Below are 22,467 nucleotides of genomic sequence, written 5' to 3' on the forward strand. Positions count from 1 at the left end.
CACCTTTCTCTATAACTAGATCCTGGACTTGTTGACAGAAACATCTCTAGTTCCATCACACTGAGCACCAGTGCTCCCAGGGCTGCATGCTGCTGATGCGTGACTGCATTGCTAGATCCAGTTCAAACTGAGCCATCAAGTTCACTGATGGCAGGAAAGTGCTTGGCCTCCTCAACAACAATGAGACGGTGCACAGAGAGGAGTTAGAGCGGTTGGTAGAATGGTGTGAGCACAACATCTTGAGTCTCAACATGGCCAAGACCAAATGGATAGTTGTAGACTTTAAGAAGGTGCAGGTTGACCACTCCTCCCTGTACATACCACAGTACCTTCATGGACAGACTTAGGAGCTCCAATTTCTGGGAGTGCTTATAGTAGATGAACTCACCTGATCCCTGAACACCACATATTTGGTCAAAAACCATAGCAGCATCTCCACTTCCTGAGAAGATTGAGACAAGTGAGGCTGCCCGTCCCACTCCCCCATCTTAAACAGTTTTAACAAGAGCACCATAGAGGGAATGCCCTGACCAGCTGCATCAGCGCCTGGTACAGGAATTGAAAAGCATTTGACCAATGTCCCCACAAAGAGTTGCTGAGGATCATCAGCGTGTTTTCTCTACCCATTAGAGATATTTATCAGGAGTGCTGTGTATGCAGGGCTCTTCGCAATGTCCGTGATCCCTCCCATTTGTCCAACAATCTTTTTGACCTTCTGTAATAGTCAGAAGGTACCGGAGTATTAGGACAAGACATTAGGATGGGAAACATAATCTTCCCCCAGGCCATAAGACTACCGAACTCCCTGTCACCACCCAGGTCTCATTACATATGAAGCGCTAGTAGCATTATACTTTTTACTTTTTAACTTGCATTACATGTGCAACTTATTATTAATTTGTGGTAATGTTACTTTATGTATAATGTTTGCGAGTTACATGTACTGTGACGTGCACATTGTCTCGTTTGCTGTATACAAGTGTATAACTGAATGATGATTAGCTTGAGCTTGAACTTAAAATAACCATGCATTACAACAGTGGTATGCAGAAGAGTATTTCGAAACACACAGGATTTGAAACCTTGATGTGGATGGGCTCCAGCAGAAGACCACAATCATGCACTCAGTACCCACTTTATTAAGTGCAGGAGATACTCTCAGATGCCACTTTATTAGATATCTCCTGTACCTTATAAAGTGGCCACCGAGTGTGTGTGAAAACAAGCAAGGAAACACAAAATTTACTTTTTTTTTAATCATCTTTTTTTACACATGTGCGGATGATGACACATTGCCTTATGAAAAATCACAATCTGAAACCCATTTTTAGGAACACAATCCCACAATATCAAAATAATTACAGTGCTAATTGATGGTGTGATCACTGTGGCTATTTGTTTGTTATAATTGATTTGTCCAGCAGGTTTTAGTGAAGCACGGACACTTTATGACGACGTTCATACATGAAATGAACTCTGGCTGGAAGAATTAGGCTTTTGTAGGTCTGCATCAAGGATGGACTTTCAAAATGTGTACAGGAGGGAACTTTATCCTTTTCAGAGAATTTCATCTTTAGCAGGACCCAGAAAACTCTTCAGTGCAACAAATTGATTTGAAAGTACTTTGACAGAAACCTGCAAAAGCAGTTAGTGGTATCTTGTTTTGAAATTTGCGTTGGTGCTGTCATCCATACTTCATTGATACGTATTTTTCATTCATTGCTTGCCCAATGTCATTATGCTCTTTTAAGTAAGTACAAAATATGTAATATTGTGGATAATGCAAATCTGAAAATGCTTGGCATGTCAAGCAGCATTGCAAGAAATGTTGGATTAACTTAAATTAGTGGTCAAGAATATTTTTTATTTAAGGAAGAGCTTTAGGGATCTCAAGACTTCACTGAGGGGTTGTCACTAGCTGCACCTGACCTATACATTGAGAAGCAGTGACTGCAGCACCAGCTCCATTCAGTATGAAAGCAGCTTTTGTCTGATGCCTTGCCCAGTTGTCACAATTATTTTGCTGGTGAACAAGACAGCCTTTCAGAATAATAACGGTAATAACTGTTTTTATTTTTCTTTGGTGCTGTATGCCTACTGCCTGCTGCTAATTCTGAAACTTAAATACAAGTCTTTGCAGCCAACTTCAGCAGACCTAGCTGGTTTTGTGGTGTTGACACTGGCCTTACAAGACCCACACTTCAGGTTCTAGCAGAACCCAGACACTCAAGTGTAGAAGCATCTTTACTCTGTATTGTCTGATACTTTGAACATTTAATTTTACAATATATCTACGTAATTAGTCTTCCCTTCCATATCTTTTCCTCACTTCCACCCGCAAAAACCTATGAACATTTAAGAATTAAAGGAATCTTAGCACTAAAATGTTTCTTCAGTAAACTAGCTGGTAAAATAAATGAATGGAGGGCCGTGGCATTAATGCAGAGTTAAAACTAAACACTTTTAATTTTTGGCCTTTCTGGATCAGACCAAGGTGCTGTAGTTTGGTTTTAAATATAACAGAGAGCAGCATCATGAAGTGAAGCTGATGAAAATTGTTACAACTTTTTTGCTTGCATCCGCGTCTCATTACAAATTGGGGGAGAAGACTGCAGATAGCTGTGGCGTAGTAAGGGAGAGGGGGTTTGTCTGCCTAGAATGGTCCATATCATGATTTTCCATAATGTGGAGGTGATAAGAAACATGAGTTGAAAAAAGGTTAAAGTTTGTGTTTTATTATTTCCCTTTTTCACATAAATTCAGTGAGGGTGAATTTTATTCGGTGTTTCACATCATAAATCCATATATTTGGTAAAAATAAATTTCCAATACCTAAATGGTTACAGTGCCAGGATTGCCTGCACTTGTATTCCCAAAGCACTTTTCACTTCCCTCTTCCAGGTGCCCCAATAGTTAGACAAGCAAAGTAGTATGTTTTGAAACAGTCATTACATTTTTTGTAAGAAACACACTGCAGTCTCTCATATAGTGTGATAATGACCAGCTACTCAGTCTTTCAGTAGTATTGACTGAAATTGAAGCAAAGCACTAAAATCCTTGCTACTCCTCGAAATCCACTGAAGAAGCAAAGTCGTCTGTATTTGGCGTCTCGTACAAAAGATGGCACCGCGGGCAGAACAGTCCTCCTTCAGCACTGCTTTGGAGTGTCAGCCTAGATTTATCAATTCAAGGCTCTGAGATTTGAACTAACAAATTTTTGACCTGGATACAAAGGCTACAGCTGGCATCCTTCTGAATGACCCATATGGTGCAGCACATTTACTATTCTGGCAATACCATTTGAACAGCATATTTTTTTTTACCAGATCAGCTCATCTTGGGAATGATACACTCACTAACAGGTGATATTCCTGTGCTGTAGTCTGGTTAAAATACCTGAATCTATGCATAATTAATGCAGTGTTTATATTTTCTTATCTTTGGCATTTTCAACACATTTTCTGTACCAAGCAGTCTAGTTATTGCACACTGATGTGAGTCATTATAATGAAAGGTATGCAGTTTTGTTTAAGTAGTCTTTGATTCTGTTAAGAATGCAAAAAATAATTCTCATTATTGTCACCAGCACAAAATGTTTATGCCGGGAACATGAAGTGTATTTTAACTTATTTAACTGATTTATTCAGCAATCCAGCACGGAGTAGACCCTTCCGGCCCTTTGAGCCGTAACCCCACAACCCTTATTAACCCTAACCTAATCACGGGACAATTTACAATGACTTGCTAACCTCCCTGGTAGGTCTTTTGACTGTGGGAGGAATCTGGAGCACTCGGGTGGGGGGGGGGAACCCACGCATTGCACAAAGAGGACGTACAGGTATTCCGTACAAAATGACGCCGGATTTGAACCCCAAACTTCAGAACACCCTGGGCTGTAATCGCATCTCACTAATCACTAGATTAATTGAACCGGAAAATCCCTTATTGCCATTTATTTTAAAGATAGACTTTATTCATGATAAAAAAATATATATATACACACACACAAAAGGAAGAAACAGTGCAAAAGCTTTTACACTAGTGGTCAGTATATTGCGTAGTGTAGAATTATGACAGGATTTTATAATCCTTCCCTGACACCAACCAGTTAATTTGGGTTTTCATCCCCACTGTCTATTGAAGTTGAGGAGAGAAGCTGCCGAGATGTTGGATGAGCTGATATAATGCTGTTAATTTCTGATTCGACTGACTCTCGAAAACGCCCTTTAGGCAAGATGGACTGAGAAACCAGCACTTGTGAGTTTTCTTTCGACGATGCAGAGTTGCCTTAAAATTAATTCATTTGTATGCCCTGGGATTGGCTGTGTAAAAATGGTCAGTATAAAGTGAGAAAGCATGCCTCTTTTTAAAGTCCTTTTTTTGCATGATTAAGGAAATACTAACTACCTCCCATTGGTATGGCCTTGCCCCACCTCCAGACTTCCCCTTCCAGTGAGTGCAGTTACCAGGAATTTAAAGCTTTAGGGCTTACTCACATTTTGGGCTTAACCATTAAGTGCCAACTTGGAATTTCTGTGCTTGAGCCTGATTTGTTGTCCAAATGCATTGTTGACAAGAGCAGTTTTTTTAAAATAAAAAGAAAAGCACAGGATGCCCCACCCTAGATCGGGACTTAAAATGTAATAATTACGGGATCTGTTTGAACAAAGCCATCCTGCCTCGAAAATCCCCCAGGAGTATACTGTACTGTATTCGAACTAAAAACATGTTCATGCAATTTAATGTGTATTTCTCTGTAAGAGTTCATTATCTTTTAACTATCATGTGGGGGAACCGTAATCCTTTTCACCTGTGGCTTCTGGAACTGTATGTTGCAATACGAATTGACCCAATCCTTCCAAGTCATCTCAGTCTTGCCCAGGTTATGTGCATTTAATTATATAGTTCTAAAGGTGTTTTCTCAGGTTCAGTTTAAGGTTCAAAGTTAATGCTCTCTCCAACCTGAGGAAACTACAAACGAGAGCCTGGAAACCATGTAAAGTAACTTTTGAAATGTTCATTCCTGCTGCAAAAAAAAGGCGGCTTCGTTTTTGCAGCCGGAAGTTAACTAGTTTATCTCTGTTTGTTTCCATCTGTGCAGAAAGGTTTACACTGTGTTTTGGTGCTCAGCTTTAATACAGGGTGAAAGCAAACTTCTTCATTTTCACACTGCACCTGCTCTAAGTGAAATTACCCAGGAATGAAGCCTGGAGGCTTTTCCTTTCTTTTCTTTTCTGGGCATTGCATTTCATTTCAGTTTTCTTAATCGAAAACAAAATGTTCTAACTTTTACATTGATTTAACAAATTATAAAGTTATGTGCAAGATTTGGAGTTTTCAGTTTGAAGTGGTGAAGTTCAGATCCCTGGGTACATGTCAGTCAGATTTTATGTCTGACCAGGTTTTGGAATGATTTCCTCAGTTCTTGGCCTGGCTGTGTGGGTGGAGCAATTTAAAATGGCATACATTCCACTGGGGGCAGGGTGGAGGTGGGGGTGGGGGGGTGTGGTGGTTGTTGAAGGAAAATCTGACATTGTCCAAGTCTTTCTGCTGAAAATCTAGCTCTAGTTAGCAAGGGTGTGGTCTTTCATTTCAGTTTTTCATACAAGCACTTGGTTATGTAGCACTGTTTACAGAAGCATTGTTTATTCTAGCACTGAACAAAATCAATGTTAGATATTTCTGAAACCACACAGTGTTCATTTCGGTGCCTTTGGCATGAAGTAGACTCTTTTTATCTAGAAACCACTCGTGCACTGAACTCCGGCTACTGTTAAAACTAGAAGAGCCATGAGGGGGATGTAAGTAATTTTTAAAAACTATGTGTTGTTGGTTTCAATTAGAACAAGTAATTTGTCTCCAAATGGGAAGTCTAAGATTGTAAATCAGCAATACCCCTACCTCCCTCAGACATTTTGTTTGGGGCATTTCGTTGACATAAATGTAACGCTGGTTGGAAAAGTGGAATCCAAACATTTACCTTGCAAAGTTAAAGCCCTGTATTTTGTGTTTTGGAAATTATTCAAAAGGAAATGTACATAAAGGTTCTAAGTTTTGGGAAAATGCATGTTGTAACTATTTGACCTTAATCATACTTATTTGTTAATAAGTTTAGTGTGTTGTGAAATAAAGATTACTGGACAAAGCAAGATATGCTAGTATGTACACTTAAAAATGTTCCTGATGTTATTGCCCACTATTCTGGATAATTTTTCTTTTGGGAAAAACAAGCTTGTTTTGCTACCCAGAAATAATGTATATTCTGTCAGTCTAGCTGAAATGGACAGTTATTTAAGACTGAATATAAAACGGAAATAATTAAACATAATGTGTTACAAGACAACACACACAAAATGCTGGAGGAACTGCTTTGGATTTCCAGCATCTGCAGATTTTCGCATGTTTGTGATATGTATTGCAAACCATTGTTAAGTAATAGGCTTGCTGTAGAAAAATTGTAGCTTATTTTTCACTTCCATTTGCTTCATACAAGAAGCAATTCAGATTTCTCCACCTAGGGAACAACCTCAGAAGTATTAGCCATATTTCCTTGCAATGTAGGAGGCCCCTGGACCCATCAAGTCTACGCTGAGTCACAAAGTAATTCCACTGATACCTGACCACATTTATGTCAGCTCCCCCGGGATTCACCGACGCACACAACAGTGGGCAATTAACCTACCGGGCAGCAAGTCTGCAGCGTGGGAGATAACCAGAGCATCCGGGGGAAACCCACACAGTTAGAAGATCATGTCGACTTCACACAGACAGCACAGTGGTCGTGATTGAACCCAGCAACTGTTGAGGCAACAACTTTTCTAGCTGTGCGTTTGTGCCATATTGCAGAGAAAGAAAAAGGCTGGAGCATAGTCTTTGGTAGAAATTTTGTAGAGTTTTTTTTTCCATTCACAGCTGTTTCTACAAACATGTCCCAATATCTGTAATACAGGGCCTTTCTAAAGAAGTTCTCTGTGACACTTTTGCGGAAGTAACTCAAAGTAAAAGATGCTGAGCCAAGGAATGATATATCTGGATGAGCCGCCAAAGTTTGATCAAAGCAGTGGATTAATGGAGGATTTGACAGAGTAGCTTAGTTCACACAGGGAATTTTGGAGTTATACTGATTCAGATGAATGTGCAGCAGTTTGAGGGCAAAAAGCTGGATATTGTTGAAAGATAGAAAATTGAAATTACTTTCTGAGATGATTCAAAACAAAAGCCAGGACAAAAATTGAAACAAAGTTGTGTATTTACTGTAATTCTCTATTTTAATATTCCAGTCAATTTCACTTTGTATGTTAGATTTTAAATGATTTTTCTATTTAAAATTTACTCCTGTATACACAGATTTTCTTTATAAGTTAAACTTTCATCCAGAAAATTACCACAATTGAACAGAAATCATTTTGGCTCAATAAATAATGTAATTTTAAAATCCTAGAGATATCCTGTACTGTAGATTGTCTGAATCTATACTATAGTCAGATAATATCCGCTGCAGAATATCTGGGATCTACTTTATCTGTTTTATTTCTTCAGGTAAGTCTTTTGCTTATGACAACGCAGTAGCACCTTATTGGTACGGAGGAAGGGTGTCACCCTTAAATGTCAATTGTTTACTCCCCTCCATAGGCGCTGTCTGACCTGCTGAGTTCCTCCAGCATTTTGTGTGCATTGGTGCTAAGGAGTCAATGTTTTAGTTTTTCTGTTAGTAAATTTAAGAATTTGGATTTTATAATGGTGATTTGCATATATGGTGTGTTCCTTTGGGAAACATGTAAATCTTTAACTGACACACATAAAAGTTGCTGGTGAACACAGCAGGCCAGGCAGCATTTCTAGGAAGAGGTACAGTCGATGTTTCAGGCCGAGACCCTTCGTCAGGACTAACTGAAAGAAGAGCTAGTAAGAGATTTGAAAGTGGGAGGGGGAAGGGGAGATCGGAAATGATAGGAGAAGACAGGAGCAGGAGGGATGGAGCCAAGAGCTGGAAAGTTGATTGGCAAAAGGGATATGAGGCTGGAGAAGGGAGAGGATCATGGGACGGGAGGCCTAGGGAGGAGGGGGGAAGCCCAGAGGATGGGCAAGGAGTGTAGCGAGAGAGACAGAGGGAGAAAAAGGAGAGAGAGAAAAAGAATATATATATTAACAAATAACTGATGGGGTACGAGGGGGAGATGGGGCATTAACAGAAGTTAGAGAAGTCAGTGTTTATGCCATCAGATTGGAGGCTACCCAGAGGGAATATAATGTGTTCCTCCAATGTGAGTGTGGCTTCATCTTGACAGTAGAGGAGGCCGTGGATAGACATATCAGAATGGGAATGGGACGTGGAATTAAAATGTGTGGGCACTAGGAGATCCTACTTTCTCTGGCGGACAGAGCATAGGTGTTCAGTGAAACGATCTCCCAGTCTGCGTCAGGTCTCGCCAATATGTAGAAGGCCGCATCGGGAGCACTGGACGCAGTATATCACCCCAGCTGGCTCACAGGTGAAGTGTCGCCTCACCTGGAAGGACTGTCTGGGGCCCTGAATGGTGGTGAGGGAGGAAGTGTAAGGGTATGTGTAGCACTTGTTCCGCTTACAAGGATAAGTGCCGGGAGGGAGATCAGTGGGGAGGGATGGGGCGGGGGACAAATGGACAAGGGAGTCGCATAGGGAGCGATCCCTGCAGAAAGCAGAGGGGGGGAGGGGAAGATGTGCTTAGTGGTGGGATCCCGTTGGAGGTGGCGGAAGTTACAGAGAATAATATGTTGGACCCGGAGGCTGGTGGGTGGTAGATGAGGACCAGGGGAACCCTATTCCTAGTGGGGTGGCGGGAGGATGGGGTGAGAGCAGATGTGCGTGAAGTGGAGGTCCTGTGTTACCTTCAGCCAACCTCTACTTACTCCAGATATAAACATTGGGAGATTTAGAATTAGATTTAAAAACAGAACATGTTACATGTTGAGTATCCCTTATCTGAAATGCTTGGGGCCAGAGTATCTTGGGTCTTGTATTTTTTCTTATTTTAGAATATATATTGAGATAGCTTGCGATCGCCATCATTTCTGACTCTGAATTTGCATGCTACTGGTAAGCAGTAACAAGTAAACACTTGTTCATCACACATATGTACTTAAAGTAAAAATTATTACATGCCATTAATATAATGGAAACAAAATGCGTACAAGGTGCAGAAGCAGCACAGTAGCATCGGAGAATACCTGAATAAACTGTTGAATAACAACAAACAACGGCAACCTTTCAGTCTCCACGATGCCGTATTTTGTCTAAAAGGTGATAATACACTATTTGTATTTACTTTTTTTAGGTTTTATGTAAAGTATAAAAACCATCAGCATTGTAGACTTGTTCTGGATTTTCACGATCAGCAGACACTTTAAAATTCTAACGCTGTGCCTTTTTTAAATTTCTGCAACCAGCCCGCTGAATATTCACAATTGCCTTCAACTTTCAATTCGTCATGATAGATCTTTGCTTGTTTCATGATCAGCATACTGTTAAGTGGCCATATGTTCACTTCAACGCTGATGATATACGGTCGAGATCTCCATCTTTCGCTCTATGCGGTGTTTTTCTATATTTCATTAATTTCTGTCTATTGCATATGTGAGGTCACTTCTCAGCACTGTCTGTGGTGCGCAAGATCTGCGCATCATCTGGGAATCTTCCCAGCATCTTCTGGAATTTTCTATTTGTGACGACCTGTCAAAACTCAAAAAAAAGTTTGATTTTTGAGATTTACAGAGTTTGGAATTTCGACTGAGGGGTACTCAACCTGTAGTAATGTCCTGCAGCTCAGGAGAGGGAGAAGCAGGGCCAGTGTTTCAGAATGTCTCTTCAGATTGATGTAAAAACTGCTGTGAATCTGTAGTATTTCTACAATGGAACAGGTCATGATGTATTTAACACACTGATTTGGCAGTTACGCAGGAGACTCGATGCAAGTTATCCAAGTGACCACTTACTAAATTTACTCCATTTTTCATTTGAAGTTATGAAGTAAAAGTAAAATTGTACACTCTGGCAAAAGATTTGGATTAACCTTGAGTATGCTGGTATGGGTGTTAGCAGTTTTGAACTTCACTGGAAGTTCAATCCTTACTGGCATTTTGTCAAACACAAATGGTGTGAAATGAAAACAGAAAGCTAAAGAGATAGTTAGCCTTCAGGCAGCATCAATGGAAAGGGAAACAGAATCAACCTTTTGCTAAGTGGTAAAATAGGCATGTTTTACACTGCAGAGGAGGATTGGAAAGATGACAGGATTATCCATGACGTTGTAGAGACTAGGGCAAACCTGATGGCCCAGATAGAATTATGAATGAGCACTTGTTTATCACACTTGATTTATTTGGAGGAGGTGATTAAAGGTGGGGAGGGGAGAATCAAAGAAGTGCTGGAACTAAGATAACGAACAGAGTAGTTGTTGGAAATCTAAAATAAAAGGGAAAATTGGAAATATATTATCAGTTCAGGCAGAGAGAGATAAAGAATTAACATTTCAGGTTAATGACCTGCATTAGATCTGGCCAGTTTTCTGCAAAGCAACCACCCAGTTGGATTCCTTCTCTGGAGTCCTGTGGCAGTAACTCTTATCAGAAGTTGGAGAAACAGGAAAATGGAATGGAATTCTTACAAGGGGCAGGTTGGGAGAAGATGTTGCAGTGTGCTTGTAATGTATGTTGGTCGGTTATCCATTGAGATGGAAGTGGAGAAATCAGGAAACAGAAGGGAAGAATCAGATATATACTATGTGAATGTGAAAACAAAAGGTAGTAAAACTTTTGGCTTCTGTTTTAGAGGGGAGAAGCAAGGCTTATTGCAGTCATCAATGTACCATTAAAAACAAAGTGAAGTATTGAGTAGGACTGGCATGAGGACTGTGTCAAATATTAGTGCCTGCTAATATGATGAACTGATAAGCGAGGCTTTGGGCCTACACCAGGCTGCTCCAGGATTTGGATCTGAGGACTCAATTTTGGTTCAGAATATTGTTGTTCACTTCCATTGTTTGCATGTTTTATGTTTTTTTTCTTTCTCTTGCGCATTGGGTGTTGATCTTCTAATTTTTATGTATTTTTCCTTAAATTGGGTAGTTTCAGGTTTCTTGCTTTGTGGCTACCGGTGAGCAAGCAAATCTCAAGGTTGTATAATTTATACATTCTTTGGTAATGTGCTTGAATCTTGAGTATTCCGCACATGGGATTTGGCCCATTCACCTTCCCATTGTTACAGTTCTGATTTGGCGATAGTGAGGAAATTTGAAGGAGAAATCGTTCAATGCAAGAACATGGTGACCCAGATGAATGAGGGTGGTGGTAAATGGTCCTCTTCCTGCAGAACTGAAAGGCTTTCAGACTGTCTGATGTGGAATGGAGTTGTAGAGGGATTGGAAGTAGTGGGAGGGGTGGGGCGATTGGCGGTTCTTGGTGGTGATAAACAAGGTGTGATCAGGAAGCTCTCAACAGTGGAAGCCAAATAGAGACACAAGGTGTGAGAATGGCTCTTTTAGCGAGTCTGGAATCCATCCAAACTCTGACTCTGCCAGTCTGCTTTCTAATAGCTAGATTCAGATTATATTATGAAATGATTCCTTTTCCAAATCTATAAGAAGTAGGAGGTTACATCAGTGATGGTATTTGTTAATGAAATATCAAGGATTATTACTGAATTGAGAGTTATTGAAGTAAAATGGGAGTACTGTTCTAATGTAAACCAAGTTAATTCTTTGAGACAAATACTAAACAAAATACGTGGTACAAAAGTAGAAAATAATAGAACTGCACAACAGGCCTGTTGATATTTGAAAAGAATAAGAACACATATTTGTGTCTTATACAAGGTGTATTAAGTTTTAAGGAAGTAGCGCAGGTTACTCTTTTTTTAGAAGGTATAATGCATGTAGAACTATTCATCAAGTTGTAAATAGGTAAGGATAGGACATTGCTATGCCGACCTTGTATCAGAATTGGAAGATAGTGAAGATGACCAGTAGAAAGCAGGATAGGGCGGCTGTGGAACCAAAGGAAAAAGCAAGCAATGTCAAAAATACTGACTGTCTCGCCAAGTTGGTATCTCAGTTCTGAACAATTTATTTTTCTCCTCCTTTTGGTATAACTGATTGAAGTGAGGGGAAAGCAGAAGAAAAAGTGACAAAAAAGTGCAAGCTGTTGATTAGGTGCTTGCCCATTGAATAACTAAGAAAGTTAGTTCTAGAGCACTACAGCACAGAAACAGGCCCATAGGCTCATCCACATTCTCAGCACCCTCTGAGTGAAGATACCCTTAAAGATTTCACCTTTCACTCTTGACCCATGACCTCTAGTTCTGGTCTCATCCAAAAGCCTGCTTGTGTTTACCTTCTCTATACCGTTATAATTTGTACAACTCTCAAATCTCCCCTCATTCCCCTACACTCTAGGGAATAAAATCCTAACGTATTCCGCAAGTCTTGTCAACATTCTTGTTTTGTGAAAACGGAAAATAATACAAGTACTGAGTAGGTCAGGCTATATCTGTGGGGAAAGAAACAGACTGGCGAAGTATTTCCAGAAGCAGGTGTTTATTGGTTTTTCAGTATAAGCTGTAAAAGTTGGGGGGCAGGGTGGGAGTCAAAATTGTGTCCGTCCATTTTATCCATATGTTGAGGCCACACTGCTGGTATCAGGCAGATTTGTTGAAAAAGAGAATTAAAGAAAATAATAGTGACTTTATAGAAGCAGAATGTGTATATTTTGTCAGATGAATTAACCCATGTACAGGATATGTTGACACTTTTGAAAAGGTTATGGCGAAGTTCATTGAAATGGATGGGGTGGTGGTCATGAGGTTTCCTTTGGAAGATTTGAATTTTGCAGCATTGGATGCAGTCTGGATTTTAAAAAATTTATTTTATGGATTCCTCAACATTGAAATATAGGTAGAAAGTACAAGGTACTTGAGTCTTCTGTGTAGCTCCCGGTTGATATCGAGATGTGTATTGAATTAACCGTGAGCAAATCTAATACTTCAGAAAAGGTCCAAATTGGAGATTAATTATCTTGAGTAAAGCTGAGGATAATTAATTTCTAATTTTGATCTTTATTGCCTGCTATGCAATTCTTCATCCGAAATGTATACTCTCTCTCATTTGAATGTTAATCTTGAAAAGATAAGAAGTGAATTGCTCAAAGGAACAAGAGTAGATCATTCAGGCTGTTCTGCTATTTGGCTAGTTGATAATTGATCTTGTGAGTTAACTCCTACACTTCTGAAATAGTGGAGAGACATCAGCAAATTTCTAAATGGTAAATTTAGAAATTGTAGCCTTTGGAAGGTTATTCTATAAAGTCTACAAGTTGTGCGGTTTCTTCAAATTTTTAATGCTCTGGTATGAAAACCAGATCAGATTCTCAGGCTCCATTAGAATAGTTTTGGAACAAGGTGTTCCAATGACAAAAGGAAGAAATCACAGTAATAAACAAGTACTGTTATGTTTTTAAAGGAATTGTCTTTGAAGTTGTCAGCTAAAATCATCCCTAACATGGACTACCTCAATTTTCTTCAGCCAGGTATATAGTAGGTAATGAAAATAATGATTGTCCATTGGTTTCTGCATTATTGTCATTCCTTTTTGTCAAGCTGGGCCACTGTAACTGCTATGGTAAAGATACCATTCCTCACTAGCTCCACTTGATCTTTATTACCAGCATTATGATCAGGTTTAATAATGTTCAGTAGTGAAAAACTTAAGAGCAAGGTAGCTGCTTCTTTCCAAAAAGATGTTATTCCTTTGTTCAGTATAAATATAAAAATGTATAATAGTTGTACATGTCATTCACTTTGAGATGAAGCTTGAAATGCCATTGCTCTCTGCCTATTTGAACAGGAGAAAAAAGTCAATTATTTTATTTGGATCTAAGTTTTGATATCTGCATTGATTTCTAGGTGAAATGAAATATTAAAATGTATCAGGATATTCTGTGTGAATATTTGAGTTGGGAAATGGCATTCCAGTGAGCACTGCTTTCTTTCTGATGACTGTGTTGTGCTTAACTTGTAAGGTGGAGTTAGCACTGCACTTCAACTTTCAGGATGCACATGTGCTTGAACAAGCTGCCAGAAGAAGTCCCAAATGGGGGTACAATTACAATCCTTAAAAGACATTTAGACAGGTACATAAATAGGAAAAGTTGAGAGCAATGGTTCCCAAACTTTTTGGGTTACTGCCTCCTTGGCTCCCAGGCCACATCCCTCCCTTTCCAGCATAAAAACTATAAAGAATTTTTGATTTACGATGCACAGTGAAAGAAAATAGGAACTGCGAATTCAAAGCAGTGACAAATAATTACAAAAAATATTCAAATTTATAGGTTTAAATAAATGTATTTAATTACAGTAAAAAGAATTTCTATCAACGATTTTAGAATGTACAGCAGTAGTCCAACCATTCACTACTTCATTGTTTTTCATCTTTCAAAGAGATAGATGGCCTTGGTGCAGAGATACCAGTTTCTCAACATCTTCTGAGTCAGATTCAGCCTGGAGTCTCAGATCTCCACCTTCAGTAATTTGCAGCCTGTTTTGTTGCCTTGAAAGAAGTTGGCGACTGCATTGTAACTATACTCCACCAAAGATGATGTTGGAAAGACAATAAAGAAAATTTTGACCTTTTCCACAGTGCAGGATAGCATTTAGAGATTTCTTTCTGCAACCAAAAGTCTTGATAGGAATTTTTGAGTTCTGGTTTCAGCTCAGTCATTTTGTAGTGAGATCAGTTCTTCCTCCAGCTTCCTGTTAATTCCTAATCAGAAGTGTTCAGAAATGGATTTATTACTCAATATGGAATTTGGATCAAGAGATGATCCTGAAATCCTCTGGCATGTCTTTATGCCACTCACCCAGGTGGGCACAGTATACTGGAAGGTCATCATCTGGTCTTCTTTCTTTCACTTCCAACTCGGAGATTCTCAGAAATTGGAACAGGTTGCAATGGCCGATGTTGCTTAAATAGGGTTAACTTGGACAGAAATGTGAAGATCACTGATTTGAATTTTAGTTTGATAAGATTTTCCTTGCAATTGAAGATTGATTTAATTAAACTTTGCGAATAATTCTGACAAATAGGCAACGTCATGCCTAATGTTCTTGAGTTGAATACTGAATAAAGCATTTGAGTCTTCAAAAAGCACTTAAAGGCATCTCAAGCGGTTTCCTTTTGAGAGCCATCTGACATCTGTATGCAACAGCAAGTGTTCAAACTGTTCATCGTTCTCAGTACAACACTCAAAATAGTTGAGAATTCAGAGTATGGGACTTGATTTTATTTACCACTGTGATAGTAGTATTTAATAATTTGTGCAGCCAATCACTTAGGTTTTTTACGACAGCATGTTGACTGTTAATTACACAATGAATGTTAAATATGTAAGGTACTGCTTTTTTTCAAGTTTGCTGATGACACAACAATTATAGGCCGTATCTCAGGTAATGATGAGTTTGAGTACAGAGAGGAAATTAAGAACCTGGTGGCATGGTGCGAAGACAATAACCTATCCCTCAACGTCAGCAAGACGAAGGAATTGGTTGTTGACTTCAGAAGGAGTAGCGGACTGCACGACCCAATTTACATCGATGGTGCGCAAGTGGAACAGGTCAAAAGCTTTAAGTTCCTCGGGGTCAATATCACAAATTACCTGACTTGGTCCAACCAAGCAGAGTTCACTGCCAAGAAGGCCCACCAGCGCCTTTACTTCCTGAGAAAACTAAAGAAATTTGGCCTGTCCCCTCACTAATTTTTATAGATGCACCGTAGAAAGCATTCTTCTAGGGTGCATCACAACCTGGTATGGAAGCTGTCCTGTTCAAGACCGAAAGAAGCTGCAGAACACAGCACAGCACATCACACAAACCAATCTTCCGTCCTTGGACTCACTTTACACCGGACGCTGTCAGAGCAGTGCTGCCAGGATAATCAAGGACACGACCCACCCGGCCAACACACTTTTCGTCCCTCTTCCCTCCGAGAGAAGGCTCAGGAGCTTGAAGACTCGTACGGCCAGATTTGGGAACAGCTTCTTTCCAACTGTGATAAGACTGCTGAATGGATCCTGACCCGGATCTGGGTCGTACCCTCCAAATATCCGGACCTGCCTCTCGGATTTTTTGCACTATCTTTTTTTACTACATTTTTCTACTTTCTATTTATGATTCATAATTTAAATTTTTAATATTTACTAATTTTTACTATTTTTAATATTTGTAATCCAGGGAGTGGGAAGCGCAGAATCTAATATCACTGTGATGATTGTACGTTCTAGTATTAATTGTTTGGTGACAATAAAGTATAAAATAACGTAAGGAACCCCATGGTGGCATCCCGTGGCATCTGTTGCACAAGCAAGAATGTTAGTGAGTAGAATGTCCCTCTCTTCGAAAATTTAAAATACTGTTTCCCTCTTTGTATCTGCGTCTAGTCCCCTTGCAAATAACTATTGAACCCTGTTTTCATCTTTTATAACGCAAACATAACCAAGAAGCAAAGTTGACTCATTCAATTGCAGAGCAAACTCTGTTGCCCTAAGTGTGAAACACAATGTGTCTTCTGTATTCTCAGATATTTCATCTATTTGTCTTTGAACAGAGTTGTCACTTAGTGGAGCAACACACACAAAATGCTGGAGGAACTCAGCAGATCAGGCAGCATCTATGGAAAAAAGCATAGTCAACGTCTTGGGCCGAAACCCTTCGGCAGGACTGGAGTAAAAAAGCTGAGGAGTAAATTTGAAGGTTTTCTCCAGTCTTGCCGAAGGGTTTCGGTCCGAAACGTCAACTGTACTTTTTTTTCCATGTATGCTGCCTGGCCTGCCGTGTTCCTCCAGCATATTGTGTGTGTTGCTCAGATTTCCAGCATCTGCAGATTTTCTCATGTTTGTCTCTGAGTGGAATCGCTTTTATTGTTTGGTCTGGTGACCATATTCAGAACTTTCCTTACTGCTGGCAGAAATAGTTCTTCTTCAATTGTATAAGGGCTTTCCACATTTAGCAATGAGCAGTGAAATGTTTTATGAAATACACCAACCATCACTGTTTTGTTGTGAAGTGCTGGAAAACATGTTTTGAATGTTTTGTGTTTCTGTAAGTTTTCATGAAGTGACTGAAAATAAGCCAAGTTCTTGTTTGTTTTTATCAGTGTATTCTCCAAATGTTCAAGGAGCCTGGATGGTTTCATTGCCTCATTTGAAAAAAAACTTTTTCACACAACAGACACATTGGCTACTGTTGGTTGCTTGGTGCTGGTATGAATCCTTATTTCAAATACTCCACACTATACTGTGTACACTTTTTTGTTTGGTCTGCCTCTGCCATTTTTGTTTTGGATTGACCACGGTCAGTTGCCTATTGTTTAAGTCCAACCTCAAGTGCTGTGATCAAGAAAAGGGAAAGTTATAACATCATCATAGCTCAGGCAAAACCTGACTCTCTGCTTGAGGGTACATAAAGTGGGGTGTTGATATCTTGGTGGGGCCATAGCTAGAGAAATGTTGTCAAGACTATTCGAAAGGGCAGATTCTGAACTTTACCCCATTGAGCTCTGTTTACTAATTCGCAGGAATTGCATCACTCGTGATTAGAGTATGGGAATTGCGCTAGCTAACTCTGTACTACAGTGGTGAATGGCAATAATGGGCAGGGCATGCCAGGCCCAGAAATAGCATGATTTGTTCAGCTCGGATTTCTCTTGATGTGCCAGATACAGAAGGGTCACATTGCTTTTCAACATCAAAATTGTGCTTCGAGCAAAGTCTGAGAGAACGGTGGGTTAGCAAGAGATGAGGTGATTACATAATCAATATAATCAAATATGAGACACTGAGGATCAGATGCATAAAAGAAGTAATTCATTTCTTAAATTAAGCCTATAAATCCCTCTGCTGATCCCCTTGCTACCACGCAGCCCTCACCTCCACCCCTTTTTTTTTCCTTCATCACTCCCTTACAACCTCCCACTGCCTGGGGGGGCGGTGGGGGGTGGTGTTGGCATTGGGCAATATCACCCACTTTGGGAACCTCTGGTTTTGGGGGATTTGAGCCAAACACAGGCAAATTTCACCAGCTCAGGGCTACAACGTGGTCAGCAAGGGTGAGTTGAGTCAAAACTGAGGCATTTGTGTGTACAGAAATTGTATGTACTTGTTAGTGTATGTAACTTTTCCTGCAATACTCTTAGGATCCAGGAAATTAGAATGTCAAAGTACACCCTGTTCTACTAATAACACAGTTTAATTATGTTAATTCTCGTAGTATGCAAGTATTATTATCAGAGTTAACATAGTTAAATTGTTGATGGTTGATAAATGATATCGCTGATCTGCTGCAGCTGTTAGGTTATTGTACAGTATTATATTAGCAGGTAGATCAGTACAGTACAGGAACAGACCCTTTGGCCATGCTATTTCTGTGCTAACCATGATGCCAATCCAAACTAATCCCATTTTCCTGCATGTGGTCTGTAACCCTCCTTCTCTTTCATCTTCACGTGCCTGCCTTAATACCTCTGTTGTTTAAGAGGCATTTACTTTGTTTCATTTAAAATTGTTTCCCTCCTTTTTAAGTGAACCATTTACTTGCGGAGAGACAAGAAAGTTTAAAAAATAATCTGGTTCAAGAATTTGTCTTTAGTAAGGTAATAAGTTATTTAATGTATCTAGTTTTGAAGAGGAAATTGTTTCATGTTAACTTAATTACACTAGAATAGAAGCTTCATCCTACTGTGTTCACAAATCACAATGGCAAGGGGAAAAAAATAACAAAAATTAAAACATGTAAACTTCTGGCATTTGAACCCAGGAAGTGCAACTGTGAAATATTGAACTCCTAGTTGTAAAATGGTTGGTTTTGAACTTTGTCAGTTTTGATAGCATTGTCTGGGTCAGTTCCTGGTTTAATTTGCTATTGATGCACCTGGTAATGAAGAGTATTCAGGTGAAACTTATCTCGGCTGAAATGCAAGACATAACTGGCTACCTGGGCATCAGCTGGAAAAGATTTAATATCAAGATAGCTAGGCAATTATTACATTTACAACAGAGAGCAGCTTCACTTGCATAATACAAGTATTAAATGCAGTGGTATAAGACAGAAATGCTTGGATCTTCTGTCTAGTACATAATAGTATTTCTAGTGCGTAGAAGTCAAAAGTAGAAGAGTTTAACAGGGCAGATTTCTAAGGAAATTTTCAGCAATATAAAACCAGATTTTTCCAGTCCTAGATGTAAATTAAGTGTTGATCACAGTAACAACAAAAAATATTTAAAGAAACTTTGAAATATTGGAAACTTGCTCTGATTTTTAAAGTACTCTCTTTACAGAGCTGGTTGTGAGAAGAGCAATTTCAATATTCGTAGAGACACAAATCAGCACTTTCGTGATTATCTATACTTATGAGCATGTCAAGGTGGAGTCCAGATAAAATTGTTGTTAATATTTAACCCTTGATATTGAAACATTGTAGCAAGGCTTCACGTAACTCACTGCATCTTTTTCCACTTTCTTTCTTGATGGATACCTGTGTTCATGCTGTTGAATTTTTGAAACACATGAAGGTAATCAAGCATTTAAATTTCCCTTTGTTAGATTAGTTGGGAAGTTAAAAAATTTATGGATAGACAGAGATAACTCGTTTTGATGTTGAGCAGAAAGATGGCAATTTGAACATCTCTTCAGTGGTGGAAGAAATGTAACACAGATTTCCCAAGGGTTTCCTATATTGGGGGAACCTAGGGCACACCCTCAGAATAGAAGGGCATCCATATAAATCAGAGATGAGGAGGTATTTCTTTAACCAGAGGGTGGTGAATCTGGAATTTATTGCCACAAACAGCTATGGAGACCAAGTCACTAGTTTTATTTAAAGTGGAGATTGATAAGCTGTTGATAAATAAGGGTTATGATTATGAGGACACGCAGTCCTCTTTTATTGTCATTTATTAATGCATGCATTAAGAAATGATACAATGTTTTTCCAGAATGATATCACGGAAGTACATGATAAACCGACTTAAGAATTAACAAAAACCACATAATTATAACATATAGTTACAACAGTGCAAAGCAATACCGTAATTTGATAAGAATAGACCATGGCACGGTAAAAGTCTCAAAGTCTCTCGAAAGTTCCATCGTCTCACACAGACGGTGAACCTCTAGCGCCGCCAATTTGCTGATGCAGCATACTGGAAGCATCCGACCACAGTCCGACTCGGAGTCCGTCGAAAACTCCGAGCCTCTGACCAGCTCTCCAACACCGAGCACCATCTCTGCCAAGCGCTTCGACCCCGGCCCTGGCAACAGGAAATAGGCAAAGACGAGGATTTGGGGCCTTCATCTCCGGAGATTCTCAATCGCACAGTAGCAGCGGCAGCGAAGCGGGCATTTCAGAAGTTACTCCAGGTGTTCCTCCGTGCTTGTCACAGCTGTCTCCATCAAATCCGGATTGTGCATGGCCTCCTAGTTACACATACGATATTCATTCAGAACAGCCGCGCGCACTGCGTCACGCCGCCATCTTCTCCTCCCTCCTATGTCAAAGGTTATGGGGAGAAGGCAGGAGAATGGGGTTGAGATGGATAATAAATGGAATGGTAGAGCAGACTTGATGGGCTGAATGGCCTAATTCTGCTCCTGTGATTTATGGTCTAAGATACAAATGTATTTTGCAAGAGGAATGGTGAATTACTTCAGCCATAATGAGATGGTAACAGCATGCATCTCAGAAGATTGATCAGAGGAAAAAAAGGTTGTTAGAAACTATGCAGTGAAGCAGAGTTCATAGTTTTATAAATGAATTTGAAAATACTGTCAAGGAATTCTAAAGTGCAAGGAAAGTGGGAATGAGCCAAAAAATAAATAACATCAGTAACCTATAAATAAGTATGTAACTAATAAAGCAGACGTCCTTTTTACTTCTGGCCCTCTTCCCTAATGGTATTAAAGAGAAGAGGATGTGACTCAGATAGTGAAGGTTCCTGATGATGGATGCCGCCTTCCTGAGGCACCAACACTTGAAGATGCCCTCGATGGTGGAGAGGGTTGTGCCTGTGACGGAGCTGACTGATTATTCAACCCGTTGCAGCCTCTTGTAATCCTGTGCATGAGAGCCTGCAGTCCAGACTGTGACAGGACCAGTCAGACTGTTTCCCACCGTACATCTATAGAAATTTGTTCAAGGCTGTTGTATAGTTTTTCATTATTTTCCATCCCAAACATCTGCAATGTTTCACAATTGGTATCATATTCGCCCTATTATCCAATAGAAAGATACTGCGTTTTTAGCATGAGTTTTTTAATCTGATCCTTTAGTTTTACTGAAGTATTGATTTTTACAAATTTTATTATTGTAATGTTTTAGGCATATTATTTGTAAATTAACTATATTAAAATTATTAGTACAGACTGCTTTACAAATTTACTAGTTTCAAGTCGCATCGTTGTTGTAAGTTACATTTATTTTCAAATTTCAGTTGAAATAAATTATTGTATCTTGATATATCAACCTTGTGTTATTTATTCTTATCAGTGGCACTTCAAGGCAGTTACCGTTGAATTGAATTTTTTGATCCAAGATCAGTGATTCTTTAGCTTTCCCCTTCCCATTTTGTTCACAATAAGTAAGGTTTCCTCCTTTTAGTTGGCGCTCGAGTCAGCCCCAAAAAAAACATTGTATTTGGCTTGCTACTAAAATTGAGCTTGTCAAATTGTAAGTATTCTCAGATGCCCTGCACCCCTTATGTGTGTCTGCTCTCCTGAGAGGATGGAGTGTGGCATCTCTGTGAGAAGTTTCTACGTTCTCCCCATGAATGCACGAATTTCCTCCAGGTGCTCCTATTCCCTCCCACAGTACAAAGATGTACCTGGTTAATTGGCCATTGTAAACTGTCATGTGATTAGGTTAGAGTTAAGTAGATGGGCTACTGTGTGGTGTGGCTTATTGGGCTGGTGGGCCTGTTCTGTGCTGTATCTCCAAAATAAATAAAATAAAAATCTCATTGAGCAGCTAAAGGTTTGCCTGGGTAACTCTTTTCTTGGGTTGCTCAGGACCTAGTGTTTAGCTCTGATGAAGGAATTTAGCATTTTGATAAGTGTGCATGGTCATGCCAATCCATTCCACAACCTACTGAAAGCCAAACTTACCTTGCTGCTATACTTCTGCTGATAACATGCAGACATTTCATGAAATTTAACTGGTCTTAATCTTTTCTTCATATTAAAATGTTGATTTCTCCATCACATTTAAATCCTATGGCCTATTAAAAGCATAGTAAGTTTCTCTGTTAAACTTGCAGTTTTAACAAGTAACTAAAGTTATCTTGATATATCAATCTTGTGTTATTTATTCATATCAGTGGCACTTCAAGGCAGTTACCGTTGAATTGAATTTTTTGATCCAAGATCAGTGATTCTGAATAATGCTTGCGTTTCTG

General features: G+C 39.4%; 1 protein-coding gene across 7 annotated transcripts in view; it reads left to right on the forward strand.

Moving 5' to 3' along the window:
- mbnl2 (muscleblind-like splicing regulator 2) overlaps positions 1–22,467 on the forward strand; it is a 195,176-nt gene that overhangs the window by 82,456 nt on the left and 90,253 nt on the right. The window contains exon 1 of one of the 7 annotated variants that reach the window (XM_072258812.1): positions 5,563–5,801. The exons of the other annotated variants lie outside the window; for them this stretch is intronic. The gene's annotated coding sequence lies outside the window, so the exon portion shown is untranslated. Of the gene's footprint in view, positions 1–5,562; positions 5,802–22,467 lie in introns of those variants that run through there. 7 annotated transcript variants of the gene reach the window in all.

Source organism: Mobula birostris, chromosome 5 (assembly GCF_030028105.1).
Source record: "Mobula birostris isolate sMobBir1 chromosome 5, sMobBir1.hap1, whole genome shotgun sequence".
NCBI lineage: Eukaryota > Metazoa > Chordata > Chondrichthyes > Myliobatiformes > Myliobatidae > Mobula > Mobula birostris.